Genomic DNA, 27,832 nt, shown 5'->3' with positions numbered 1-27,832 from the left:
TCTCACTGGTGTCTTTTGACAAAGTGTTGGAGGGAAGTTCCAAAATTCTGCTAAAAGCTGCGCATAGCGAGTGACCTGGATTCCTCAGACATACCTCGATGCCAGATTTCTCTACTAGCCACCTCAAAGTGGATTTGTTGTCTGGGCAGCAGCTCTCACACAGAAAGGGAAGTGTGCAGGCTCTATTGCAGCAGTTAGGGAGTGGAAGTCACTTGTTTCCTGGCTTAAACGCACGGGCTTTATCCGTGCTCTATCCTCTAAATGCTGAGTGTCAATTTGAGGAGTCACCACGTGCTTACGTCTGATTAGCCGGGGTCGGAATCCAAACTGCCTTCCTCACAAAACTGCCAAAAAAAAACAAACAAAAAAAACTGCCTTCCTCACAGATTCAGAGCGGATTCTCTAAGCACAACATCATTGAGTCTGGTATAGCGATTTGAACAGAAAATCAGCTATTTAACGACCAATCAGACTTCAATTGATAAACATCAGCGATGACACTCCGATGTTTGTGTAGAGCAGGCAAAAACACAAAGTTGTTATCTAAGGGGACACAATTTTGGAAACTTGAAGAAGTTGTGCTGAAATATGAGTTTTTGTACGTAACTTATGATTATATACATCTTGACAGTTGGTTTGGTGTTTCAGTTTGAGGGGGGAAAAGTGAAGTTTTAAAGACAACTCTTGACTTTAACACATGTCAGTGAAATAATGTGGAGAAATGAGTAAAAGAATAACATACTTATATATTTCATCAGACTGAAGTCTCTTTTGTGCAAGATTATAACTACAGTTTGTTACCGGGTATAAAATGCACCCCAGTGAGCATTCAAACTTGAACATTGACAGCTCCATTGGGAACACACTACCAGCTGGGTCACCCTGCTAGCCCACACGCAGGATAATGGAAAGGCAGTGCAACCTTGATTTAACCCAATTTAACATTCCTAGGCTAATGCAAGCACACTTTACCAGTAGACGTTTACACCGTCGTTAAGGAAATAATCAGGCATGAAGTTTCCTCGTGTGCCAAACCACAGCAAGGACGCGCATCACTGAGGCACCGCGTGACAGAGGGGTGGTCCGTGGGCGCTCCGTGGAGCTCCGCTGTGAAGTGGCGCACGACCCTGCTGTGAGCGCATCGGTCAGCTGGATTAAAGATGGCGAGGAGCTAGGCGCGGCGGAGCGCGCCCGATTGTTGCGAGGAGGGCCCGACAGCTTGCGTATCTCCCATGCCACGCCGGCCGACAGCGGAGCCTACACCTGCCTGGTGACATCGTCTGCGGGAAACGACTCTCGCACGGCGCGCGTTGAAGTCAGGTGAGAATGTTCGGCGATTTGAAGGAAGCAAACCTCAATGATCTCCATGGAGGTTAACGTCACTTGTTTGCATCCAATGTTCCAAAATAAACATGCATGGCCTGTTCCATGGCCACCATTCTAACCTCACTCTGGGATCCCAGGCTCAATTGCCACATTATGGTACCAGGTTGATGTCCATTGCTTAAGGTCCTTGTAATTCACATAAAAGTACACTGATGTATTCCAAAGCACACATTCTGCATTTGATTTCTGCACAAACTCCCTAAGCCTCAGACGACCGCAAAAAGTAATTACCAAATAAAAGTTTAACTCATCTTCACAGTACACTTAGCAAATATGTACGCCATGATGAATCGTTAATTCCTCAGCTAATACCTCATTGAACCATTGGCCTGAAAAACATTGCAGATGGGCAACAAAATATATGGGCGGACAATGTTTGGTGTCTCGCAAGGCATTGGTCTCCTTGCAAAGCACTAATGGCGGTGCTCTGTTGCCATAGTTACATTCATAAGGCTCAATTGTTATCGAGAAGAGTCAGGTTCCAAAAGATTGTTGTTGGGGTCACGCTGCCCACAAGGTGACATCTGAGTGTTGTGATCATGTTGCTTTTCTCGCTCCAGCTCTATCTGCCATTTTCTATTTAAACAAAGGTGCAAGTATCGAGCGAATCGAGAATCTTGTATGAATTGTTTTCCAATCGTTTTTTTATTTTTATTTTTTTGCTTAAGGGTCGAGTTGGAAATCAAATGAAGTCTCCAACTGCTAAAATTGTAAGTCAATGGAAATTGGAGTCTGACTTATTCTCTGAAGACTGATTGCTCCTCTGTATCTCATTGCACAAGTCAGTTCTGCCTCTAAATGTTGCTGGGAGCCGCCCCTCTCTGTACAAGGATGCGCAAAGGACCTCGGGCCCAAGGAAAATGTGTATCGGTCCATTGTGCCCTCATCACATCTATGCATCTCTGGAATCTTTTTCTCACCGTCTTCCGAGGCCAATTACACCAACAAACGATATCTCGGGTCCAGTAGGTATCAGTGCACCTCGAGGTGTATCCGCATGACATTCGTCCACTGAATAAGTGACATAATCTCTTAATGTGCCAAGTTGAGAGGCAGTATGAGGAAGTACGGCCACAGCCATTAACCTGTTACTTTATAACCTCCATTGTTAACATACAAATGTTGTTTTTCCTTGGGGAGTCTTAGAACTATTCGTTGATCAGCTACGATCTACATATGCCACAGATCATACCGCTTACTTCCACCAGGAAAGGGGGATGGAGGTTGTTTTCACCACTGGTTGTTTGTCTGTGAGCAGGATGTCTCAAAACGTTGTGGACGGATTCAGAGGACATTCGTTGTACTGGTTTGGTGTATGACGAGGACGATTTGCTTCGATTTTGGTGAAGATCGGAATCTGGATCGAGATACGAGAATTCTTTTTTAATGTTTTAAGTAATTCTTCACTATAGAGAGATGGCGTCAAAACGATATACTGTATAGCATGAAAGTGTATTTCAAAAAGTTGTGGACGAGTGACGACAAAACTTGGTGGATCAGTTGGGTAGGTGACAAGAACAAGCGATTTGATTTTGGTTCAGGTCCAGATCCAGATCCGACCCATCAGTGGGATACAAAACGTAAACTATTCAGCCTGGCGGAGGAGTGCGTTCTTCCTCGTGCCAATCTAGTTTGAAGCAGTTCTTCCATTGTCATCAAACTATAGCTTATGAAATCTGTCAGCAAAGTCTCCGAGTCCATGGTGGTATCATCACATCTGATGCTTTTTTTCCCGGACAAGATGGGATCTTTCATGTGCATGACGAAGGGAGGACAGCCGGCTTAATGACTTGAATGGCAGCATGCTTGAAGATGCAGCACTTCTCGCTGACACTTCCCCAATGTGGCAGCCATTTTGCCAGACTTAGCTCCACCAAAGGATGACCAGATGGCTCAGATTCTCAATTATTCTGCATTGGTGTTCATATGTCGCTTCTGCGTTTGTTGATGAAAGGGGTTTCTTGTTTTGAAGAAAAACTTGTCGGAGAGAAAGATATCAAAAGTCATAAAGGCAAACTCTTTTGCCCAGGTATTAGCAATAATACAATTATGATGCTGAGGATGCAAAGGCTTGTATTCTTGAAAAACGCCCAATTTGTTATGAAAGCAAACACAGGAGGGAATAATTACTGGGTAGAACAAACGATTCTTGGAATATGCTTTCCCTTAGAGAGCAATTTCCATTTTAAAACGTTGTAACAGGTCAGGGGTTAGCCTCCTGTTGTCAATGTGGGATTAAAAAATTTTTGTTTGTTTGTTTGTTTTACAATATCGCAATGTGCAGGACAATTATTTTTTCAATCGTAAATGCAACCATAATCCCCTATTAGAGATCGGCCAGTTGTCACACGCAGGTCTCCTGACCACCTGTCCACAACGTCTTTACTAAAGCTGTTCCTTACATTTACACATAATCTTTATTACTCTTGCCCGTCCCAAATCCATCTGTTCCTTTTAATTGTCCCTACATTATCTTTCAGATTATTACATCCGCCACCGAAGCGAGACCGAGGTTTTGTTTTCACCCCTGTCTGTCTGTCTGTCTGTCTGTGAGGAGGACATCTCAAAAAGTTATGGACGAATCCAGACAAAACTTGGTGGACAGGTTGGGTGTGTGACAAGGCTTGATTTATTAAATTTTGGTGAAGATCCAGATTCATATCTTACCTGCGCCACCGAAGGTGGACGGAGGTTATGTTTTTCGTCCCTGTCTGTTTGTCTGTCTGTTTGTCTGTGAGCAGGATATCTCAATATTTGTGGATGGATTCAGAAGTAATTTTGTGGACAGGTTTGGGGTGTGAAAAGGGCAAATTGATTAGATTTTGCTGAATATCCGGATCCGGATATCAGAAATTTTAAGTGGTTCTTCACCAATGAGAGATAGGGCAAAAAACTATACATAGCACAATATTTCAAAACGTTATGGACATATTCGGATGAAACTTGATGGACAGGTTGGGTGTGAGACAAGGACTAATTGATTTTTTTCTGGCGACGATTTGGATCCGGATCCGACCTAGATCCGGATCCGACCTATCGGGGTTTTTGGATGCATAGTTAGGGTTGTGTGGAAGAGCTACTATTCGTACACTGAACGGATCAGGTCGCAACAGGACAAAAGGAGCAGCAGAGAGGGGGGAAAACACCAACAGCAGAGTTGAAGGCCAAAAGGGAGTGAGACTTGGACAAACAATGTGTTTGGGAGGAATGGGGCAGGAAAGGATGTAAGGGGTGGATAAGATGGATACAGAAGGGAACTCCAAGGAGGGAAAACTTTTTCATTTATAAGGAGTAAATATTCAAACTGTTCCTGTAGGACGATATAACATTACCTATTGTTGGACCTGAGCTGGAGGAAGTTTTATTATTACCCCGCTCAAGTGAAGCGAAGAGCAGGGTTAAGCAATTGGTTCACTTTGTCTGTCTGTCCTTCTGTCTACAAATGTCAGTTTATAATCCAGGAACAACTTAATTTTAATTGAATGTTATATTTTGAACACAAATCTGAAAACCACCTGTAGTTCAACAAAACTTTGGCTCCAAATTTGGCCCGATTGCGCATGCGCAGAGGAGCGAGATGTCCTTTTTACTCTGTCTGCCTGTCTGGCAGTCAAACAAAGTTGAGAATAATTCCAAACAGGAAACTTGCCATTTTAAAGGACGTCATAAAGGACACAAACAACAGGCATGAATGACTAATGTAATGAGTTAAATAAGGTGGTGTAAAAGAAGCTGCATCAGCAACGGTTTAAAAAAAATGTTTTTTTTTTCTACAATCTTCAAAAATCTTTATTTTATTTCAATTTAATTATATACTTAGAACATTTTAGAACACAAATCACTTTATTCACACTTTCAAAAACTTTTCGTTTAGCAGTACGTGGACAAAGTATTACAGCATTTTCCAATCAAATTTGCTGCTCGCAGACCCCACCCATGTCCTTGTTGACTGCGCTGTTTAAGGTGTTCCATGAACTCTCTTGTTTAATTTTGCACACGTTACAGGAAGTGAAAGCAATCGGTGATGACACCTGTCCTTAACCTGTAAGGTGATGACACATAAGTATCTCTGCATGGGAACAAGCACAAGGCTTGTGATCGGATCCTTATTGGTCCCTGTCTTAATGGAAAAGTGTCTGTCATTTGTTCCATGACGACACGTCAACAGGAAGTTGCCTCCTAACCTCTTAAAAAAGTTTTGAGCAAGTGCCCTCAGAGTTAACACACTCCAGTAATTGATTCTGTCCGGTAAAGATTTCCTATAATGATCCTTCCTACATGATCAATGTTATTTGAGGAAACGATTGCAGGCCGAACAGCCAGCTTTACATCTCCTCTGCTTCCTTGCTTGACAACGTTTGATGTGGTTAAATCCATAGTCAATGTTTTTACCTCATTCTCCTTCATATATCATTGTTGGGCCTGTGCTTTGTTTGCTATGTTTATTTAATTTTTCTGGCAAAGGTACACATTACAAACGATTTATTATTTAATTTCATTTTGGAAGCTCTGCATGGAAGGTTGTAATGCTCGGTCTCAATTTGGTGGAAATACGGCCATTTTCATTTCCGGTTCACATATGAGCCATAAAGCCCTCAAATTTCACCTTGCGGACCATAACGCCCTCAACTTTCACCTTGTGGACCATAAAGCCCTCAAATTTCACCTTGTGGACCATAACGCCCTCAACTTTCACCTTGTGGACCATAAAACCCTCAAATTTCACCTCGAGGACTGAATCTGTTCCAGGCGGTTTTAAGGCCGTAACATGAATTGGCTGCTTAGATCACTTTGACTGTAGTTTTGCTTTGTTTTAATATCACAACTTGTGAATTCTTTTTGCCATTTTCAGTTTGCAATGCAGTATTTTGAGGAAAAGGTCGATCTGAGTTTGAATTCACCTTGTAGCTCTTCTCTTGTTTCTTTTTTGACTTAGCCATTGCTTCACATGGCCAACTGCCAGGCTAATTAGTGGATGCCACGGGTGCCGGTGGTACCCTTGCCAACAACTGCCTTGCATCCATAATCAACGAGGGGGGCACAGAATTTAGAAATAAAGCTTGTGGTAATAAACATGGCTCATAAGTGGCGGATAAACTCCTCATTCATTCTCCATCCGGTATGCATTCGATCGGTAGAGCGGTCGCCAGGTTGGTTTTAGCACCAATGCCCATACTTACCACAACTCGGATGCAAATTGTGTGCAAATTGAACCCAACCCTGCAGGGAGCTGCCAGGCCCACCACAAGCCCCAGGAGTTCGTGTGAGCGCAGCCGGTCGCCGTCTGGCTGAATTGGGCTGGGCCCATGGATATGATGGAAATAGTGCTCTCGTTCGCTACGTCCTTGAAACCTCTGTGGACGGTACGTTCAAAGGGTTGGAGCTTGTCATCCTCACCTTTAACTTCATATGAATGTTCTTTCTTATTTCCCAATCTCTTTTCTTTCTTTGTTCCTTTCTATCTCCCACATCACTTATTGACTTCCTGTCATGCGCTCATCCTTCACCAGCTTTCACCAGTCTCGTCGACTCGTACTTCCTTATACTTCCTCCTTGCATCTTCCCATTTGAATTGATGATCTTTTTCCATCTCTCTACTACACATGACTACTTTTCCCCTGAATTTTTTCCTCTCTCAGAAATTGTATCCAGTGGTATATCTTATTGGGTCTTGACATTATGATTCAAAAAAAGGTAAACTACCAGGTTATAGTATCATATAAAACCTTAAACTGAGCTCCAACTGAGCACCTGAGCTCCAACGATACATAGCAGGACATCTCAAAAAGTTGTCGACGGATTTGGACGAAACCTGGTGGAGAGGTTGGGTGTCTGACAACGACGATTCGATTCGATTCGATTTTGGTGAAGATCTGAATATGGATTCGGATATGAGAATTATTTAATTAATAAGTGATTCTTCACCATTGGGAGATAGGGCCTCCAACTGAGCACCTGAGGATAGACCTGATAGACCTTGATAGACCATGATAGAATGAGGATAGACCTGATAGATAGACCAACTGAGCACCTGAGCTGCAACTCTGGCATGGACTTTTTCAAGTTGATTATGGCAGGAATTTGGCCGGGAAGCCGGCATCGTGGGATATTTAACATCAATGAGCAATCAATACGAGCAGATGTGTCCCTGGCTTAACGTCCACGCGAGGGATGGCACACCTTGTCGGGCAGCACTCTCCCTGTGTAAATGGTGACATTTTGTGGTGTCGAGCTTTTTTTCTACACGGAATATATCTACTACAATATCAGTACAGCAAGCAATGCGGAAAACAAAACAATATGTGGGATTTCAACCTTGGATGTGTCACCCGTCATCCTTGCGCAACCCAGGTGCGTTCCTCGAAGACATCACTTAAATAGCAAATAGCTACATTTATGCCTCATGCGCAGTTTAATTCATAATCGCAGCTCACAATACACACATCCTGTCTCAGTGGCATATATTGAGGCATTATCTGTAGAACTACTCACAATATACTCTGACAACACAATTTATACGAGTACTGTAGCAATGTTGTTGCATATTTCACTTCCTTACACTCAGAAACCCACTTTCCCGGCCAAGATGCAGGGACGAATTTTGTTGCCAGACAAGTTACTTGTAGAACTTGAATTTTATGGCGAAAATAATCCTTCTGCAACTCTACCGGATAAAGTAAATTTGGTAGACATACTCCGTAACTCGCAAAAAGGAATTCCTCCTTCAAACTGAACATGCTTAAACATTTTCAAATTTGACAAATAATTTTAACAACAAATACTAGGACTCTCTTCAATCCCACTCCTCCCTCCAGGTCTTCAAAACAGCTGTTCACCACCATCTCTTGTCTTCCACAATCCAAAACCTTGATCTTTTCTGCCCCCGTTAATTCACCCCAGATCCACTTTTTTGAAATTCCGACTTCTTTCCTGGAAGTCCTAGCAGTGTCCATGTGTTTTATACCTCTCCCACCCCCCCCCCCCCTCTCCCATGCCACCCTGCCCCCAAGCCCTCTCCCTCCCACAGATCTCCCAATGTCCCTGTTCTCAAATGTTGTGGTTGTGTGCTTCCCTCTCTCTCCCCATCTTGTCTCCCGCTCCCTTTATCATATATTTTGTCAGTTTGTCTTTTTGTGATTAATGTTAGCTCTTACACGAGCCTCGATCTTGTATACAAAAAAAAAGCGGCTAAAAGGTTCAGTTTAGTAAGATTTCCAAAAAGCAGTAGATTTTTCTTTTTTTTAACAATACACAATATATGTGGCGTAAGACGTGTGTGGAACTAGACAGGCCTTCGGGATTCATTGAGACGAAAGGTCGCTCCGACACAACAGCAAGGCTATTGAGCCTGTCACACCTGCATCACACCCTTGACCCGACATTCAGACATAATGTGTGGGATTAGCCGATGCCCACATTCAACCTTCTGGAGCTAATGGCGGATTAATAATATCAAGGAGCAGCATACTGATGAAATGATATTGATCATGGCGGTGGTGTCCTTGCACGGGGATTAGTTGGCATAGAAGGAATGACAGTCAACCATGGTCCAAATGTTTGTTTGTTTTTCCCCTCCCTGTACTTTGGAATATTTTTTACTCCGAGAGATCTGCCATAAATTTTGACAATCTATTTTTATTTCCACCGCCATCTTTGATGCACAATAGATTAAAGACTAATGTTAAACAAATGTTTCTGCACTTCAAATTTTTTTTCCAAATGTTTTTTTTTTTTTTCCCCTCCCAGTACTTTGGAATATTTTTTACTCCGAGGGATCTGCCATAAATTGACAATCTCTTTTTATTTCCACCGCCATCTTTGATGCACAATAGATTAAAGACTAATTTTAAACAAATGTTTCTGCACTTCAAATTTTTTCCCAAATGTTTGTTTGTTTTTCCCCTCCCTGTACTTTGGAATATTTTTTACTCCGAGAGATCTGCCATAAATTTTGACAATCTATTTTTTTTTCCACCGCCATCTTTGATGCACAATAGATTAAAGACTAATGTTAAACAAATGTTTCTGCACTTCAAATTTTTTTTCCAAATGTTTGGTTTTTTTCCCCCCTCCCAGTACTTTGGAATATTTTTTACTCCGAGGGATCTGCCATAAATTGACAATCTCTTTTTATTTCCACCGCCATCTTTGATGCACAATAGATTAAAGACTCTAATTTTAAAACTAACAAATGTTTCTGCACTTCAAATTTTTTTCCCAGATTCGGCGTGGCGTGTTCTGGTTTCAAATCTTGCTCCGGAGTCAACCACTGCCCTAAGTCCAGCGCTGAAACCCGGACATTCCTACCGTTTCCGCCTGATTGCCGCCAATGCCGTTGGACCCGGAGAGCCAAGCATCGAAACGGACAGGTCAGTGGCCGAACTCCACACCGGCATTTGCATTAACGTAAAATCGTATCAGGTATGATAAGCACATTCCTATTTCATTCATCACTAGGCATGCCTACGCATCACTTCGCTGATGGCTTAATGAAAAGACAGCATGTTCTTCTTCGCGAACATTATTGCATGTCTATCTGTGAATCTCAACAAGGATGTAAAATGAAGTGAAACACATGGAACTAGAACGGCACTCAATATAGAGCATACCTCCACCTGGTTGGCCATATCACTCAATGGTGAAGTATCACTTAAAAATTTCTACTAGCAGGATCCGGATCCGAATCTTCACCAAAATCAAATTGATTAGTCCTTGTCACACACACAACCGGTCCACCAAGTTTCGTCCAAATCCATCCATAACCTTTTGAGATATCCTGCTATGTATCGTTTTTGGCCCTATCTCTCAAAGGTGAAGAATCACTTAAAAAATTAAATAATTCTCATATCCGAATCCATATTCAGATCTTCACCAACATCGAATCGAATCGTCCTTATCAGACACCCAACCGGTCCACCAAGTTTCGTCCAAATCCGTCCACAACCTTTTGAGACATCCTGCTATGTATCGTTTTTGGCCATATCTCCCAATGGTGAAGAATCACTTTAAAATTCTAATAGCCGGATCCGAATCCGGATCTTCACCGAAATCTAATCATTTCGAACTTGTCACATACGCTGCATCTCCGCCAAATTTCGGCCGAATCCATCCACAACTTTCTGAGATATTTTGTTCACAAATGGACAGGCAGACAAACAGGGGTGAAAACATAACCTCCACCCACCTTTGGTGGTGGAGGTAAAAATGGATCTTTATAAAATAGTTGTTGTTGTTGTTGTTGTTGTTTGTGTGTTCCTTCCGTGTACTTTTATATATTGTTTTATTGCTTCGAGAAGTATTACTATATATAATTTTGCATTCTTTCCATGCCTTTATAAATGGTTCTTGCTGTCATGGAATAATAAATGTTAACGTTTGAACCGCTGCAGTTAGCTGCCATTTACGCTTCCTCTTCTTCAATCCCAGAAAGAGGGCTTTTAAAATAATCTCCCTCATGATTAAACGGATACATATTTTTGCTCCAAGTAAATCGATTATTAGCTTTCCAACCAAGGAGATAGAAGATTATTAGCTATCCAACGGTACCATTTCTGCTATTCTACGACAACAGGAACCCTTTAGAGTGCAGAATGGAGTGTTGCGGACGGACGGACGGACAGATGGACACTTCTCCTTTTAGAAATAGATGCAAAAACATGAAAATTTTACGTTAAAAAACTACCAGGCATGTTTATGATTAAGTCGAGGAATCTTGACGTGACCTCTTATTGGTTAAGCTTGATTAACGAATAGAAATTCTTTGTTGTTGGATCACAATGAACTAGGCTATGAACATTGAGAGCTATTTTTGAAACGTAAAAAATACATTAATTTTACCCTTTTATAATCTTTGACTCTCACCACATCATTAGCCTTGACAATTAGAGTTTCTCCGTAAAATGTCTCTCGGAGAAGTTGAACATCGATGTTAACGAGGAATCAGGGCACAATTTCCAAAGGTTAGTTCTGTCATTTTGCATACTTACTATGTGGATAATTCCTGCTGCCGTTCATTCCATGCTTGGTCATAATATTACGAGGCACGCCCTGGGACATTTTAAGGATGATCCATTGGTCAGACAGTAATAGAAGAAGGGCAGAAAGTGCAAGAATCAATCCACTTCTTTTTCGACAATCTTCAGGCAAAGCAGCTTTCATGGGGAAATAATAATTATAAAACTTCTCATGAAAATCTCATCAGGTCAATCAGAAAAAATCTCAAAAGGAATCCTGTGAGATTTTTGTAAGTGCTGAAAGAGACCGTGGCCGAGTCCACAAAATTACCGGACGCTTCATTGTAAATCTCCTTTGAACGGCGATCCATCAGGTTTGTTGGCGTTCAACTCTTCTGTACCAGGAAAGCCTTAACATAGCTCAACAACTTCACCTGTAGATCTTCAACAACTTTAGCCCAAATATGGGTTATTACTTGCAAAATTTAAGATTGTTCAAGAAAATTGGTTGGTCTTGTGCGTTATTCTGTCTGTCTGTCTGTTTGTTTGTCTGTTTGTCTGTCAATTGCCTACAGGTCACAATTTTAAACTGAACTTCAGGAAACTTCATCAGATGGTAGGGTCTGCCATAAGAAGCCTATTGATTTTGACGTCAAAGGTCATCTTGAGGCCAAATTTCTAAAATTGTCATTTTTCATCTGATTGACTTGAAAATTGAACAGAATTTGCACATTGAGTCACTAAATTGGGAAACCAACTATATTTGAGGTCAAAAGGTCAAAGGTCAACTCATGGTCAAACTTCCAAAATCATAAATTTTCATCTGTAAAATCATAAATTTTCATCCGATGGATTTGAACGTTAAACAACAATTACATACTGCCTCACTATATTGGGAAAGCAACTATTTTTAAGGTCAAAAAATCAAAGGTCAACTCAAGGTCAAACTTCTAAAATCATCAATTTTCATCTGAAAAATCGTCAAATTTTCATTAAATTGATTTGAAAATTAAACAGCAATTGTATAATGCCTTACTGAATTTGGAAAACAACTGTTTTTAAGGTCAAAAGTTCAAAGGTCAACTCAAGGTCAAACTTCTAAAATCATCAATTTTCATCTGACAAATCGTAAATTTTCATCCGATTGATTTGAAAATTAAGCAGCAGTTACTTAGTGCCTTACTGAATTGGGAAAACGACTATTTTTAAGGTCAAAAAGTCAAAGGTCAACTCAAGGTCAAACTTCTAAAATCATCAATTTTCATCTGAAAAATCATCAATTTTCATCAAACTGATTTGAAAATTAAACAGCAATTGTATAATGCCTTACTGAATTGGGAAAACAACTGTTTTTAAGGTCAAAAGTTCAAAGGTCAATTCAAGGTCAAACTTCTAAAATCATCAATTTTAATCCGATGGATTTTAAAATTAAACAGCAATTACATATTGCCTCACTGAATTGGGAAACCAACTATTTTTTATGGTCAAAAGGTTAATGGTCAACTCAAGGTCAAACTTCTAAAATCATCAATTTTCATCCGAAAAATCATCAATTTTAATCCGATTGACCCGAGCTTTGATTAAGATCATCAATTTTAATCTTAATGACATAGACAATTTGATGTATCCATGGCAACCTTTTTTGGAGGGAGGGGTGGATTTTGCAAGTATCGTGCTCTGCATCACGTCTTACTGTCTGTTATTTATTTTTCATATGCAAGCAATATCTGCTGAACAATGTATTGATATTCAAACAACCATTCCATGAAACTGTTTCTGTCTTCCTTATTCCTTTCAGTTTGGTTCTTCAGGAGGAACCTCCAGAGCGTTCACCCCAGCACCTGACCGTTAGCGAACGGAGCAATCACAGCCTCTCACTTTGCTGGCAACCTCCAGAGGTAGACTATTGGAATGGACCTCTCAAGGGATACCTCATCCGGTGGGTCTTCCTCAACCTTTATAATCTAGTTTGCACCTTCATAATGTTTGGATTGAAGGTGCACTTCTTGGTAAGATATTCATACCTGCAGTGGAAAGAAAACGAATTCATGTCACAAACGGATGCTGCCATTCGTCCCATCAATGTCAAATGCACTCATTCGCTCATCAACATACATTGGATGCCTGAATGCACCACCATTATACTCCCACTACCCAATGACTGCATTACAACATCTGTTGCGCCACATTCTCACACAAGCGAGTGGAAAAGTCGTGACGCGATAGGAAAAATATATATATATTTTCAAATACAATGTCAAATGTCTAACTGTGTTTCAAGCGTTAGCAAATTGATGCTACACGAGACTGTTGAGAATTTTTTCCAATCGCCAAAAATTGTTCTTCTCGCAATCCGCTCCTCCAAATGGAATTTCAGTTTTGCAGATGGACAACAAAGTGATGTGAGTGGAGGAGGAAACATTCTGAGGTGCTAAATACTTGACACAAAACCATGAAGTGTTTGTACAAATTATTAAATAGACCGACAAAGGAACCACGAGAAATTAGGAATTTTTGACGCAGAAGTCGCCATTTTGACCAATCATGTCCATATCGCATCTCAATTTCAATAAAAAGTCGGTAGAGCACATATCTCCGCCAGGCTGAACAGTTTACGTTTTGTATCCACTGATAGGCAGGATGTGCTTTCTTTTTACCCCTATCTCTCAATGGTGAAGATGTACTTTGAAAAATCAAAAAAATTATCATGTCTGTATTCAGATCTTCAACAAAATCAAATCACATCAGGTCAATCAGATCAGATCTTTGACGATTCTCGGATCCGGATCGGGATCTTGTTGTTTTTTTTGTATACAAGATCGAGGCTCGTGAAAGAGCTAACATTAATCACACAAAGACAAACCGACACATAAAACATATTGTTACGGACACGACTTAGATGTTATGATGGGCCGAGCGGAATGGCCGCCGTGTTCGCACAGTTTACCCGATTACACTCGAACGTTGGCCGAATCGCGCTACGCTAGATCAATGAAGGAAAGGACACAACGGCTGGGATTAAATGACACGACACCAGGGGTACAGTTCTCAAGACCTCCGGAGGAGGATATAATATGGGTTATGCAGAACGGTTAGATTACACGGCAAGAGGTACAGCACAGAAAGATGGGCACTTAGACACGGTCTTATCTCAGCCCCGACAGACCACAGACAAACGGGACAAGACTGACTCACACAGGGATTGATGGCAAGGAAGGGCAGGCAGTCGATAGCTCAAGGTGCACCTTGGCTCAGGGGCAGAATCGACCCGGTCCGGTCCAGAGATGCGGGTAGGTATCGTCGCGCTGGAGGTGGCGTCCGTTTCTCTTCAAGCTGAGGCGCATCTGACGTCACCTCCGTCTTCCTGCGCATGTCCAGCGGGGAGTGACACGCCCACGGCTCGTTAGCTCCGCCCCAGATGGAATCGGTCCGCCGCTTCTTATTGGGTGCGGGGGGTTACCGGGCTCCGCCCTTGACGAGGAGCTGACAGTGAGCCCCTGCGTGGTAACCCCGTCGGAGCACATGCTCAATGGCGGCTAACCAAGCCGGAGTGAGGACGCACACTCCCCGCGCCGCCGCCGCGCCGCCGCCGCTGTTGTTGTTGTTGGTGTTGTTGTTCCATGAGGAAGAGATGCGGGGAGGTATTGGGAGGTCCTAAACTTACTAATGGTGCCATACAATCACATTCTGGTGCAACGAAGAGTCAGAATTAATGGAAACGAGTCCTTAACTGACATAGACTAACAATAACTAGCAAGATGTCCGAAAGTTGTCTACGTGAGATGCGGTGAACCTGGGTACGACATTTAATGGGGGAAAAAGGGGAAGGTCGGGGCTACAGAGTGTTGTTTACAGATAATGGGACTAGGGAATGGGGGATTGGGGATAGTTGGGGAGTATTGGGGAAATAGGGGAATATTTACAAGCGGATATGGATGGAGGCCAAATCCCATATCCGCAACAATATAATAAGGGGAGCGGTAGACAAGATGGGGAGAGAGGGGGAAGGACACAAACACAACATTTGAGAGCAGGGATATCGAGAGATCTGTGGGAGGGAGAGGGCTTTGGGTGGGGGGCATAGGAATGGGGGGGGGGTGGGAGAGGTATAAAACATATGGACACTGCAAGAACTTCCAGGAAAGAAGTTGGAATTTCAAAAAAAGTGGATCTGGGGTGAATTAGCGGAGGTAGAAAAGATCAAGGTTTTGGATGGGGGAAGATAAGAGATGGTGGTGAACAGCTGCTTTAAAGACCTGGAGGGAGGAGAGTTATTGAAGGGAGTATGGGAGTTTGTTCCAGAGGCGGGAGAGAAGAGGAATGAAAGAGTGAAGGCGAGCAGAGAGCCTAGATTTCGGCAGTTTAACCATAAGAGGGTTGCTGGCAGATCTTGTGCGACCTGTAAGAATATTTGGGGGACAGAGCACAGATGGAGTTGGGGGAGTAAGGCCGGAGAGGAGTCGGTAGAAGACAGAAAGACCACCTACCTGCCTGCGGTGAGTGAGTGAAAGGCCCTTGGAGATAGCTTCATCACGGGAGATTCCAATGATTCTGAAAGCTTTGGTTTCAACAACGTGAAGCCGAGCTAGGTGTGAGGCAGGAGCACCGGCCCATAGGGAGAACAGTATTCCATTGAGCTGCGGATGAAAGCCTTGTATGTGGTGAGGAGCTCAGGTGTGCCAAGGAAGGACCGCACGATGGAGGATGCCCAGTCGGCAACTGGCTTTGGAGGCCAGCTTGGAAATGTGGTTTTCCCAAGAAAGATCCTGGCAGATAGTGAGACCCAAAAGCTTGAGCGACAGAACTTCTTGGAGAGGATTGTTGAGAAAGTCGATGGGAGGGTTGTCCAGTCGGTCTTTTCGGAGAGACATAGTAAGATTGTGAGATTTGTCATGATTGAAAGACATGTTCCACTTGTTTGAGCAGTCTGTGATTTTGTCCATGTCTTCAGAGAGTGAGGACGCTGCAGACTGCCAATCTGAGGGAAGAGGAATGGAGCGGCAGAGAGTGGTGTCATCAGCAAAGAGATAGAGAGGATTTTACAGAGAGTCGGAGAGATCATTGATAAAGACCAGAAAAAGCACAGGGCCTCAAACACTGCCTTGGGGAACTCCAGCCTGAACAGGAAGGGGAGATGAGAGAAATCCAGTCAGGGCCACACGTTGACTACGACCAGAGAGGACGTCCACAAGCCATGCGTGGAGATTTCCATGGATACCACAGGAAGAGAGTTTGGTGAGCAGAGCTGGGTGCCAGACCGTATCGAAGGCATGTGATATGTCGAGAGCGACAGCTCTGATTTCCTGTTTGGCATTGAGGACCTCCATCCATTGTTGAGACAGCAGAAGCAGCATGTCCAGAGTAGAATGACCTGGTCTGAATCCAATTTGATGATCGGAGATCAAGCCATTGGAAAAGAGGAAGGATTTGATATCCGAAGCAATGATGGATTCCATGACTTTGCTGATAATTGGGAGCAGGCTGATTGGGCTGTAGTTGCAAGGATCTGTTTTAGCACATTTTTTGTGTAAAGCTGTAATGTTGTATGATTTCCAAGCAGATGGCAGATGACCTTGAGCAAAACTGAGGGTGAAAAGAACAGAGAGAGGGTGAGATAGAGCGGCAGAGCAGGATTTTAGGACCCGTGGGCTGATGCCGTCTGGTCCAGTTGCAGAATCAGAGTCGAGGTTTGACAAAAACATCTCCACCTTGTCAGGAGAGAAGGACACATAGTCCAGGAGCAGTTGGGTTCGACTGGGTAAGGTGGGAACAGAGAGAGATGGGTTTGGGACACAAGATTTTGAGGCAAACACAGAGTTGAGGCATTTGGCTTTTTCACGTGCGGTGTCAACTGTGTAGGCATTTGAGGTAAGGGAGGGGATTGAGGGGGAACAAACACCAGAAACGGATTTGACCAGACGCCACCAGGATTTGGAGGAAGGAGACAGGTTTGAGAGTTCATTCTTGAGTGTAGAGAGATAGTGCTTCCTGGCACTCCTGAGGGTAGACACACACTTATTTCGAGCTTGGTGGAAGGAACTGAGATTGCCTTCAGTTGGATTTGCCTTCCAAGAGGCAAAGGCGAGTTGTTTCAGGGCAACTGCCTCACCACAAGACTCAGTGTACCATGGACGGGAGGAAGGGTAAGACAACTGAAGACGAGATGGGATAAATCTGTGCATGAGAGAGAGCAGTTTGCTTTGGAAGAATTCTCATGAAGAATTGATGTCAGAGGCAGAAGAGATGGGAGACCAGTCCAGATGATTGATGGCTGCTTGCAGACCGTGCCAGTCGGCCTGAGTGAAATGCCAGACTCGTCGACGCTGAGGAGGCTCTCTGAGAATGGCCAGAGAGATGTCCACTTTAACAAGCACATGATCAGAAGAATCGATTAGAGCAGAAGAAGAGCAGCAGACATTTGCAGGGAAGTTTGTCTTCACCACAATCTACTCATTTCGTCCTTGTCACACACCCAACCTGTAAACCAAATTTCGTCCGAATCTGTCAACAACTTTTTGAGAGATCTTGCTCACAGACAGACAGACAGACACACAGACAGACAGGAGTGAAAACATAACCTTTGTTGGTGGAGTTAACTGGAATGGCCCTCGGTGGAGCGCCTTCTTCTGCCAGGCTGAACAGTTTACGTTTTGTATCCCACGGGTAAGTCAGAACTGCATCCGGATGTGAACCAAAATCGAATCAGCTTGTTCTTGTCACCTAAACAACTAACTCATCCACCCAGTTTTGGCATAACTCGTCCACAACTTTTTGAAATATGTTCTACGTATACCGTTTTTGGCCCCATCTCGCGATCGTGAAGAATCACTTAAGAATTATAAAATTGTCAGATCTGGGTGCGGATTCAGATCTTCACCGGAGATTGAATCAATTCTTCCTTGTCACACACCCAACCTGCCCACCAAGTTCCATCCGAATCCGTCCATAACTCTTTGAGATATCATGCTATATGTCGTTTTTTGCCCAATCACTCAATGGTGAAGAATTACTTTAAAATATAGTGCTGTCTCTGGATCTTCACCAAAATCTAATCAATTCCTCCTTTACACACACCCAAGTTGTCCACCAAGTTTCGTCTGAATCCATCCACAACTTTTTGAGATATCGTGCTATGTATAGTTTTTTGCCCGATCTCTTAACAGTGAAGAATCACTGAAAAATTCTGGTATCTTGATCCGGATTCGGATCTTCATCAAAATCCCATCATTCGGCCGTGTCACATACCCAACCTTTCCACCAAATTCACGCATCCAACCTCTCTCCACTTTCTGAGATATCATTTTCACAGACAGACAGACAGACAGACAAACAGACAGGGAGACAGGCAGGGGTGAAAACATAACCTCCATCCACCTTTGGTGGTGGAGGTAATTAATGTAGTATTAGTAGTAGATGTCAGAGAAGTAGTAGTAGTAGTAGTAGTAGTAGTAGTAGTAGTAGTAGTAGTAGTAGTAGTAGTGAGTAGTAGTAGTAGTAGTTGTGAGAGTAGTAGTAGTAGTAGTTGTGAGAGTAGTAGTAGTATTGAGAGTAGTAGTAGTAGTATTTGTGAGTAGTAGTAGTAGTAGTAGTTGAGAGTAGTAGTAGTAGTTGTAGTTGTGAGGGGAGTAGTCGTTGTAGTTGTGAGGGGAGTAGTAGTAGTTGTGAGGGGAGTAGTAGTAGTTGTGAGAGTAGTAGTAGTAGTTGTAGTTGTGAGGGGAGTAGTAGTTGTAGTTGTAGTTGTGAGGGGAGTAGTAGTAGTTGTGAGAGTAGTAGTTGTAGTTGTGAGGGGAGTAGTAGTAGTTGTGAGAGTAGTAGTAGTAGTAAGAGTAGTAGTAGTAGTAGTTGTAGTGAGGGGAGTAGTAGTAGTTGTGAGAGTAGTAGTAGTAGTAGTAAGAGTAGTAGTAGTAGTGAGAGTAGTAGTAGTAGTTGTAGTTGTGAGGGGAGTAGTAGTTGTAGTTGTGAGGGGAGTAGTAGTTGTAGTTGTGAGGGGAGTAGTAGTAGTTGTGAGAGTAGTAGTAGTAGTAGTAAGAGTAGTAGTAGTAGTGAGAGTAGTAGTTGTAGTTGTGAGGGGAGTAGTAGTTGTAGTTGTGAGGGGAGTAGTAGTAGTAGTTGTAGTTGTGAGGGGAGTAGTAGTAGTTGTGAGAGTAGTAGTAGTAGTTGTGAGAGTAGTAGTAGTAGTAGTAGTTGTGAGAGTAGTCGTAGTAGTAGTAGTAGTAGTGAGAGTAGTACTAGTTGTGAGAGTAGTAGTAGTAGTAGCAACAACAGTAGTTGTTCTTTCTCTCCATGTACAGGCGAATGTTTGATGGGTTACAAATTGAGAAATGTATGAGAAAAATGGAAAGTACAGCAGGGGATAGGAAATAAAAATAAGAGTTGGGTGGTTAGAGAATAGAGAAACGACAATGAGATTACGCGAGCATAATGGTAGATTAATCCAGGTGGCATTGTAAGGAGACGGGAGTGGAGGATCAGAATTCTGCCATCTTGCTTACGCAATGTGCAGATGGGCCATTTTGAAAATGGTCGTCTATTTGCGATATGAAACTTTTTATAGCAATCTCTAATATGTTCTACCTTGGAGTCATGAGTGATTTGATACACTTTAGTGATTCGCTGATTGAAGTGCCAACATTTAGGTCATGGTCACATTGTTTCCTGAAAGCCAGGAGCGAATGATCCCTGGTAAATATCTTGCTTACACATCTGCGTTTGAAAGCTTCAATTTCCACAAAATACGTGTTAAAAACACCTTCCATTGCCCTCATTTACACAAGTGGTACATACCTGTATTCCGCATTGAAAGTCATAATTTTCCTTTTTACAGCACAAAATATAATACAACGGGTTAATGATTTTTTATGAGCACTTCACCTTCCCTCAACTCAATCAAATTATGATGTGCAAATAGTCTAATTCAGTCAAATTGCCTGCTTGATCTTGCTCCACAATAACAGATGGCAACTCATTAGATCCGTTGCACAAAGGCCCAAAATAAAAATTTCACAACTCCTTAACCCTTACTGTGTCATTTACAATTACTGTGTTTCAATTTACTTCAAGCGAAGCCTGTCACTGAGGGAGTGTCGTGAATTAAAGAACAAACAAGCAAATTAATAACCTAGTTAACAGCAGTTTAACCGCTTGTACAGTCGGGCTTCCTGGACCGCTGCCAAATCCGAGCAACAAGTTCAAGAACATCTAAAGCAAAGCGGTGGTGCAAAGGCCAAAAGAAACGAGAAGTTGTGTGTGTGTGTGTGTGTGTGTGTGTGTGTGTGTGTGTGTGTGTGTGTGTGTGTGTGTGTGTGTGTGTGTGTGTGTGTGTGTGTGTGTGTGTTTGTTTCGCGCACACGCGTGTGGGCATATTGAAAAGTAATGCCTCCTATTATTTTTCTCTAAAACAGGTAACGATATTCAAATGAAACAAAAACAGGTGCTAACATCAATCTTTATTCGACCACAGTGCATATTTATTTCTCAACTAGCCGAAAGCACCCGGCTTTGCCCGGGTTCTTTTTGAATGAATTTACTACTCAAACTCAGCTTTTACTCGCGGCCGTAGAAGGTTGACTACTTTAATTCAGCTTTTACTCGCGGCCATATAAGATTGACTACTATAATCCGCTTTTACTCGAGGCCAAAGAAAATTGACTACTATAATTCAGCTCAGCTTTTAATTGTGAAATGGGCCCAGCTTGGCCGAGGTGGGCCTCGACCGGCCTCGCCACCTAGCCTATAACCTTCCCGGGGTCTGTTCTGACATTTTTGGTTCTTTTTGAATGAATTTACTACTATAATTCAGCTTTTACTCACGGCCATAAATGATTGACTACTATAATTCAGCTCAGCTTTTAATTGTGAAATGGGCCCAGCTCAGCCAAGGTGGGCGTCGACCGGCCTCGCCACCTAGCCTATAACCTTCCCGGGCCCCGTCCTGACATTTTTGTTCTTTTTTAATGAATTTACTACTATAATTCAGCTTTTACTCGCGGCCGAAGAAGATTGACTACTATAATTCAGCTCAGCTTTTAATTGCGAAATGGGCCCGGCCCGGCTGAAGCGGCCTCAACCGGCCTCGCCACCTAGCCGAAAACCTTCCCTTGCCCATCCCGACATTTTTTGTATTAGAGGTTTCCTCCTATCTTTCACCGTTCAGGAGATTAGCTTGTGCAGACAAACAAACAAAAACTTTCTTTTATAATATAGAGCGATATAATCAGTTGTTCCTCAAGTTTGGAGAGGAGATGAAAACCTGGTGGAGCCAAGTAACGGCTCATGTGCCTTTGTGGTGGTACTCCATTGAACGTCTCTTACTCTCAGGATCGTAATGGTGCACCCATCTCTCATCTCTACTCATCTCCTCTCCAGCCAATCATCCCAACTCTCATCTCAGGTCTATTGACTTGAGGAAGCACGCTTGGAAATGGGAAAAACTCAGTGGTGTCATAGTTAACGTGTCTGCTCTGAGTCTGGGAGGTTCGAACCCAGTCCGAGTCACAGCAAAGACTTAAAATGGTCCGTGCTGCATCGTTGTTTGACCCTCAGCATTTTAAAAGAATAGACCATGGACAGCCAGCCATTGGTTGGCAACCATTACACAGGCCTGATGGGCCTGATGGTTTCATCCCACATTGATGTTTCTTGTATGGTAATGCTAACATACTACACGGGGATGGATGAGGCATTTTCTGATAAACATGTGCGAGCCGTGTAATATAAGGAGAGGCTGTCTATTACCATTAAATGTTGTCGGTGTAGCCATGGTGACTGCCAGATACCAGCAGGACCAACAAGAGTTGACGGTGAGCTTGCCTGATTATAAATGCGACCGTGTGCCTGGTTGCCAGCATGAATGACTGTTTCACCTACTATGTTATATCAGTTGTCAAATGAAGTTTCCCAGGAAGCCATCATGGATGCAAGGTAAGACAGGTTAATGTTTACAGTTGTGTTGCTTGTATTGTTGACTGGAACAAGTTAACATGATAGCCAGTTAGATTTATCAATGTATCTGTTTGTCTGGTAAGCTTATCAGCCAACTGTGGTTACCTACTAGGCAATGAGGCCTGCCAGGTTATCATCAAGGCCTTAAGAATTTCCAGGCCGTTGGCAGAACTTAAAGTCAACCAGGATAATGGCGCTGCCGCAATGTCTTCCATGGAACTGGAATTGCTGCTGTGACTGCATGGCGGGTTATTTGCGGGGCCGCTCGCTAGACCAGTCAAATTACCCAAAGCTCGGCGGCCCTACTAGGCAGGCCTACCACGTGGATGGCAGTTACAATTTAAACTGACGATGGCTTCGAGATCCGAGTGTTTTTTCAGTCTATTACTGAAAAAGATGCAGGGCGTGAGGAGGCCATAACCTCAAGGTCCTTCTAATCTACCCATGTCACAGCTCTCTGTGACAGGCCCTTTGTCACTCCTGCCTCAAACTTGAAAAAGCAAGATGCACAAGAGCCCAGAAACAGGCCACAGGCCCTGGAAAATGAGCGATTTGATTGGATATTGATCTGAGCAGTTTTCTTTTACTTCCACTCAGATTTGTTTCCTTTCTCTCCTTTTTTAATGGAAGGGGTCTTTTTCTTCTAAGTTCAAGATTTGGCTGTTTTTCTGTGTTTTGGGTCGTTTTGTCTGAAGTATTGGGTCATTAAATTACACAAGAATTGTAAAGAAAGTTTTAGCAATTTGTTGTGTATGAATTTAGAACTTCCTAAAGAGTTTCGTCTTTCGCAATCCTTTTTCGCACCTGGTGTCTTTTTACAAGTTTTGTTATTACCTCCACCACCGAAGGTGGACGGAGATTATGTTTTCACCCCTATTTCTCTGTTTGTCTGTCTGTGACCACGATATGTCAAAAAGTTATAGACAGATTTGGACGAAACTTGGTGGACAAGTTTGGTATGTGACAAGGAAGAATTGATTAGATTTTGGTGAAGATAGGGATCTGTATTCAGATATTAGAATTTTTTTTAATTTCTAAAGTGATTCTTCATAATTGAGAGATAGCGCTGAAACTATACATTGCACGATATCTCAAAAAGTTATCGACAGATTTGGACGAAACTTGGTGGACAAGTTTGGTATGTGACAAGGAAGAATTGATTAGATTTTGGTGAAGATAGGGATCTGTATTCAGATATTAGAATTTTTTTTATTTCTAAAGTGATTCTTCATAATTGAGATATCGCTGAAACTATATATTGCACAATATCTCAAAAAGTTATGGACAGATTCAGACGAAACTTGGTGTTTGGTGTGTGACAAGGACGAATTGATTATATTTTGTTGAAGATAGGGATCTGTATTCAGATTTTTGAATTTTTAAAATTTTTAAAGTGATTCTTCATAATTGAGAGACAGCGCTAAAACTTTTTATTGCACGATATCTCAAACAGTTATAGACAGATCCAGACGAAAATTGGTGGACAAGTTTGGAGTGTGACAAGGACTAATTGATTAGATGTTGGTGAAGATAGGGATCTGTATTCAGATATTAGAATTTGTTTAAATTTTTTAAGTGATTCTTCATAATTGAGAGATAGCGCTAAAACTATATATTGCACAATATCTCCAAAAGTTATAGACAGATTCAGACGAAACTTGGTGGACAAGTTTGGTGTGTGACAATGACGAATTGATTAGATTTTGATGAAGGTAGGGATCTGTAATCATATATTAGAATTTTTATTTATTTTTTAAAGGGATTCTTCCTAATTGAGAGATAGCGCTAAAACTATATATTGCACGATATCTCAAAAAAGTTATCGACAGGTTCAGACGAAACTTGGTGGACAAGTTTAGTGTGTGACAAGGACGAATTGATTAGATTTTGGTGAAGATAGGGATCTATATTCAGATATTAGAATTTTTTTTAAATTTCATCAAGTGATTCTTCCTAATTGAGAGACAGCGCTAAAACTATATATTGCATGATATCTCAAACAGTTATAGACAGATTCAGACGAAACTTGGTGGACAAGTTTGGTATGTGACAAGGAAGAATTGATTAGATTTTGGTGAAGATTGGGATCTGTATTCAGATATTAGAAAAAAAAATTCATTTTTTAAGTGATTCTTCATAATTGAGCGATAGCGCTAAAACTATATATTGCACGTTATTTCAAAAAGTGAGACAGATTTGGACGAAACTTGGTGCACAGGTTTTGGTGTGTGACAAGGACGAATTGATTAGATTTTGGTGCAGGTCCGAATCCAGATACTGGAAATATTTCGGTGCAGGTCCGAATGTCAGGATTGAAAGACATGGTCCAATTATTTGACCAGTTTGTGATTTTGTCCAGGTCTGCAGAGAGTGAGGAGGCTGCAGACTGCCGATCTGAGGGTTGAGGTATGGAGCGGCAGAGAGTGGAGTCATCAGCAAAGAAATAGAGAAGATTTTCCAGGGAGTCCGAGAGATCATTGATGAAGACTAGAAAAAGCACAGGGCCCAGAAAACTGCCTTGAGGAACTCCAGCCTGGACAGGAAGAGGAGATAAGAGAATTCCATTTAGAGCCGCACGTTGACTACAACAGGAGAGGAAGTCCACGAGCCAAGCATGGAGATTTCCATGGATACCATAAGAGGAGAGTTTGTTGAGCAGGGTGGGGTGCCAGACCCTATCCAAAGCATGTGATATGTCAAGGGAGACAGCTCAGATTTCCTTCTGGCATTGAGGACCTCCATCCATTGTTGAGAAAGCAGAAGCAGCATGTCCAGAGTAGAGTGGCCTGGTCTGAATCCAAATTGATGATCAGACATCAAGCCAGTGGAGAAGAGGATGGATTTGATATCTGAAGCGATGATGGATTCAAAATATGTAATTAGATTACATATTTTGTAATCAAAATATAAAATTGTTTTTTGTCAGCACAACATCATTTTGCGCAAACAGTGCAAAGTAAAAATTTCACATTTCAGCGAAATGTATATCTACGATAGATTCAAATGGCCGACACTATCGACTGCAAGACAACGTCGTATTCGAAATACAAACATAACTATATATCTGCGATCATAAAGCGATAGCCATGGTAAAGCCACCTCCCTCCCTCCCATGGCCCATGATCCAATGACAGCCATATTTTTTTCAGACCACCATATGACCTTGACCTTCAACATTTATGGATAGTGTAAATAAAGGAAAAGTGTCTCCATCTACAATCTATCCATAAAACTCAACATCATGAAAATAGGAGGAAAAATTATTGAGAGATATGATCAAAAGGGTGTTTTTTGTTAATTATGTCGCAATCCGAAAAAAGTAGGTCAAGGATGCGAATCAAATATCTGGTGCACAACTTCAGTGTTGGTATACTACCATGATGCAAGAACATCTAGGAAGGCCATGTGGTCTTTAAGATTCCACATTGGCGAAATTGAGCGATGACAAAAAAACGTGTTTGTTTTCAGACCGCCATTTGACCTTGACCTTTAACCCAGTAGGGTACGTGGTTAAGTAAGCCTACTTTTCCCGACGCTATCTAGAGAGGGCATTTTCGTTCAGATCGGACAAACCTTGGTCGAGTTATGGTGAAAAATGCTAAAATGCATATAATAATTAGTTAATGCCTTCAAACATAGGGGCAATACCCCTGGCACTCACCTGGAAGAATAAACATGATACTGCAATGTGTTACGGATTCATCACTTCCGTTGTTGTGGTTTTCATCCACTTGAAACATTTCTGGTTCCATGTACTATTATTGTTTTCAAAAGGTTTATTGTGTATGAACTGTTTTCAAAAGGTGGAAAAGTTAGTGTTAAAAGAAACCGGAAACCAGATCGGGAAACGGGCGACGAGGAAGAGGAAAGGAAGAAGGCAGAGCGAGTGAGTCGGAGAAGAAGCATAGGTTTTGCGGTCTGGAGCGAACATTGGCGAACGACAGTCACGAGTGAACGTTGGGTTTCCCAGGAAAGGGATTCCTGCGACAGAGTTGTTATCGCTGTGACAGATCAACCTGCGTGTCAGGTTTTGCGATTGATTCCGAAGAGAATCATCGAAGGGCCGTTACGTCTCGAGAACGGGCCATCGGCCATTTTGACTCGCGCGCTTTGTGCGTCGAGCAAGGTTTCTTTGCTTCGCTTCAGCCTTTGCGCGTCGCGCAAGGTTTCTTTGCTTCGATTCAGCCGTTTCACCGCATTCAGACGTATCTGGCGTGTGTGTGTGCAACGCGGCTTTTGAAGATTAATTTGCAGTTCGCCGACTGTGAGCAGTGAAACGTCCATACCCGAGGGTGTGATTTCTCAGTCGCCTGGAGGGCGGCTTTGGATTTCCCAGTCGCCTTGAGGGTGCCTTGGCGCAGCTTTGGCAGCGGGACTGTACTTGCCATCCGAACGGGATTCTGGTCTCGATTGGACATCGTTCTGGCGATCGCTGGAGCGGATCGACTTTGGCTTAAAGCCGGGATCGACTTCGGCTTGAAACCGGAATCAACTTGGGTTTGAAGCCGGGAAAGAGACATTGGGAATGTTCTTGTTTCACTCACGTGGAGCACAGTGAGTTATATATTACGAAACTAATGGTACCATCATAGGATATATATTGATTGTACTTTTGATTACTATTATTGTTGTACTGTTATTCTTGTGTGATCTTAATACAATATTTGTTTGTGAGTAACAATTGGTGTGGCTTCACCATTGATCCTTGACATACAGAATAACACATTTTTCTGCCGTGACTCCTCTCGGGGCTCGGAGGTACACCGTGACCAGGGGGTTGGGGAGGAGCACGTAACAAATGACTATAGGTATTTTAAAGCAATTTCAATGGTTGCTAGAAGACAGGGCAGCATGTAGAATCATACCAACATAATCATAAGACTTTAAACAAGCAAAGAAAAAAAATACATATTTTGGGGGGCAATCCACCCTCCGCCCCAACCCCATATATATCCTCAGTATTCCATTGAGCAGTATTCCATTGAGCTGTGGATGAAAGCCTTGTATGTGGTGAGGAGCTCAGGTGTGCCAGGGAAGGACTTCGCACGGCGGATGATGCCCAGTCGGCGACTGGCTTTGGATCGCAGATTGGACATGTGGTTTTCCCAGGAAAGATCATGCGATTTTTGGGTGAGACCCAAACGCTTGAATGACAGATTCCTTTAATACAATATGGCTGTATTGTTCTTTGACCAATGACAGAACTTCTTCGAGAGGATTGTTGATAAAGTAGATGGAAGGGTTTTCCAGACGGTCTTTTCGGAGAGACATAGTGAGAGTGTGAGATTTGTCAGGATTGAAAGACATGTTCCACTTGTTTGACCAGGTTGTATATGGCATAGCTATAATCGGACGAATTATGGCATAGCGTTGTATATGGCATAGCATTTACATATGTCTAAGTTTATTTTTATTTTGCTTCTTTCACAAAAAATGTAATCTGGGATGTTGCTCCAGCCTTTCCTTCTCTCTGACTCAAATTAACCTTCTAAAACTATGAAATATGATGCACTAAACATTAAACTTCACGATTACGATTGCAAAATTGCACA

The 27,832-nt window shown here is 42.4% G+C and overlaps 1 protein-coding gene across 1 annotated transcript in view; it reads left to right on the top strand.

Annotated features, from left to right (window-relative positions):
* The first annotated feature begins 1,288 nt into the window (after positions 1-1,288).
* Positions 1,289-27,832, top strand: part of LOC137428631 (protein sidekick-2-like) — an 85,211-nt gene continuing 58,667 nt past the window's right edge. Inside the window, exons 1-4 of the mRNA XM_068118533.2 lie at positions 1,289-1,320; positions 6,613-6,749; positions 9,608-9,755; positions 13,138-13,278. The gene's annotated coding sequence lies outside the window, so the exon portion shown is untranslated. The remainder of the gene's footprint in view (positions 1,321-6,612; positions 6,750-9,607; positions 9,756-13,137; positions 13,279-27,832) is intronic.

The sequence above is a fragment of the Myxine glutinosa genome, chromosome 5, assembly GCF_964187855.1.
Source record: "Myxine glutinosa chromosome 5, kmMyxGlut1.1, whole genome shotgun sequence".
Taxonomy (NCBI): Eukaryota; Metazoa; Chordata; class Myxini; order Myxiniformes; family Myxinidae; genus Myxine; species Myxine glutinosa.
The sequence above is the reverse complement of the archived record's forward strand: the minus strand, read 5'-3'. Positions and strand labels throughout refer to the sequence as shown.